Source organism: Ahaetulla prasina, unplaced genomic scaffold (genome assembly GCF_028640845.1).
Source record: "Ahaetulla prasina isolate Xishuangbanna unplaced genomic scaffold, ASM2864084v1 Contig104, whole genome shotgun sequence".
Lineage (NCBI taxonomy): Eukaryota > Metazoa > Chordata > Lepidosauria > Squamata > Colubridae > Ahaetulla > Ahaetulla prasina.
The window spans coordinates 195-2,500 of record NW_026681848.1 but is presented as its reverse complement, the minus strand read 5'-3'; positions in this window follow the sequence as shown (position 1 = coordinate 2,500).

Here is a 2,306-nt window from a genome sequence, read left to right as displayed (position 1 = left end):
CGGGACCGGTCTACCTTCTGGGAAAACGTCTGCAGTTTCAAGAGTCCTGCTTTCTTGGGAAGATTGGAGAGGTGAGACCTCACACTCACTCCCCTGACCCTGGCCCTGGCCCCGGCCCCGGCCCCGTCCCCGGCCCCAGCCCCGGCCCCGGCCCCGGCCCCGGCCCCGGCCCCGGCCCTAACCCTAACCCTAACCCTAACCCTAAGCCTAAGCCTAAGCCTAACCCTAACCCTAACCCTAGCCCCAGCCCCAGCCCCCGCCCCCACCCCCACCCCCACCCCCACCCCTAGGGGGGTTACCCTCCAATGGGATTTTCCCATATCTTTTACCTGGAAAGGAAGAAAAGCCTGACTTACAAAGCCAGCACCCTTCTCGGCATACTGATGCGCTGCGAATTCATTGGCGACCTCCATTTTGCTCTAGGAATTCAAGGCGATCAAACCCTAACCCTAACCCTTACCCTAACGCTAACCCCAGCCCCGGCCCCGGCCCCGGCCCCAGCCCCAGCCCTAACCCTAACCCTAAGGGGGTTTACCCTCCAATGGGATGTTTCCGTATCTTTTACCTGGAAAGGAAGAAAAGCCCGATCCGCAGCCTGATGTGGTGCGAATTCATTGGCGACCTTCATTTTGCTTTAGGAATTCATGGTGATCTAACCCTAACCCTAACCCTAAAGCTAACCCCAGCCCCAGCCTCCTTCTAACTGTCTTCTGATACCAGCAGCGCTCAGTCCGTAGGGAGAAATGTCACCCCAGAAGACGAAAGCACAGCTTGTCCGATTCTCCCACCACCCTCCCTAACCTATAAGGGAATTTTGCAGTTCCCCGTCCCAGTTGGTAGGAAGCCGATTGGATTCCCTAAAGAGGAATCTAAAGATCTGAGCAAGGTTTTGTAGTGAACGGAGCGTGATGGCTTACCTCCACACCGCCGCTATTAGATTTCTGCCGGGCAGGGTCGACCCTACCAAGCCTAGGACGACTAACAGAATTGAGGGCTTATATAGAAAAGGTCTCTCTCTCTCTCTCTCTCTCTCTCTCTCTCTCCTCTCCTCCCTCTGTGTGCGTGCGCAGCGTGTGTGCGTGTTTATACAGCCGGCTAGGTCTGAGGTAGCCAGCCGCTCCTGTTCTTTTCCGGGAAAAGAAGGACGGAGGATTACGTCCGAGCTTTGGAACCTCCCGCCCTAATAGGGTCGTCAGAGGTCTCGGCTCAGCCTTTCAGCCGCCACTAACGGCGCGCGGAGAACGGTCGACCCGAAAACACACACACACACACATATACACACAGTAGATCGGGTTATTTTCAGCTACCCCGACGACTCCTGGAGACCCGACGATGAAACCGAGGCGGGCGTTTCATCAAGGCCACGCACGCGCACCGCCCCCACACCCCACCTCAAGATTAGGACGGAAGACGGAACCTCCCGGTTCTTAATAGGGTCGTGGCAGGGTCTCGGCTCAGCCTTTCACCCAGCGACTAACGGCGCAGCGGAGAGAGGGAACGGTCGACCCGGAAAACACACGTACAGTAGATCGGGTTTGTTGTGTCTTGCCCGCCCTCAGAGCAGCCGGGGCCTTCTTACCTGCTCCCGCACACTGAGGAATGTATGCCTCCCGGTCCCAGTCCTGGCTCCATGCCCACACAAACTGCAGAAGGAGAATCTCCCTGCCCCAGCCCTGACTCCATGCCCAGGCAAACGGAGCAGCTAGACACCCTCCCCTCCTCCACAGCAGGTGAGCCTGAGGAGGGTTTATTACCAACAGCTGATTGGTGTGACCCTCGCATCAGAAGATTGGAGAGGCGGAGGCTACAGAGGGAAGGGAGGGGCAGGCCTTAATGAGTGCTGAGTCATGGAGCCACACCCCATGGCCTATATAAAGGATCTACTTTCTGGCAGTCTCTGAGTCAGGCAAAAGTCAAACTTATCTTGCTGAAGTCACTTACTGGTCTCCTGCCTGCTCTGAGGACTTTGCTAGGACTTTGGGCAGAGCTGCAGAGGCACGCCTGATTCGGATTTCCCGGACCCAGCCGTCAGCGGAGGAGTGGGACACGACATATACATAAACATATATATATATGTATGTATATATATACACACACGTACAGTAGATCGGGTTATTTTCAGCTACCCCGACGACTGCCGGAGACCCGACGATGAAACCGAGGCGGCCGTTTCATCAAGCACGCACGCACCCCCGAAGATTAGGCCGGAAGACGGAACCTCCCGGTTCCTAATAGGGTCGTGGCAGGGTCTCGGCTCAGCCTTTCACCCGGCCACTAACGGCGCGGCGGAGAGAACGGTCGACCCG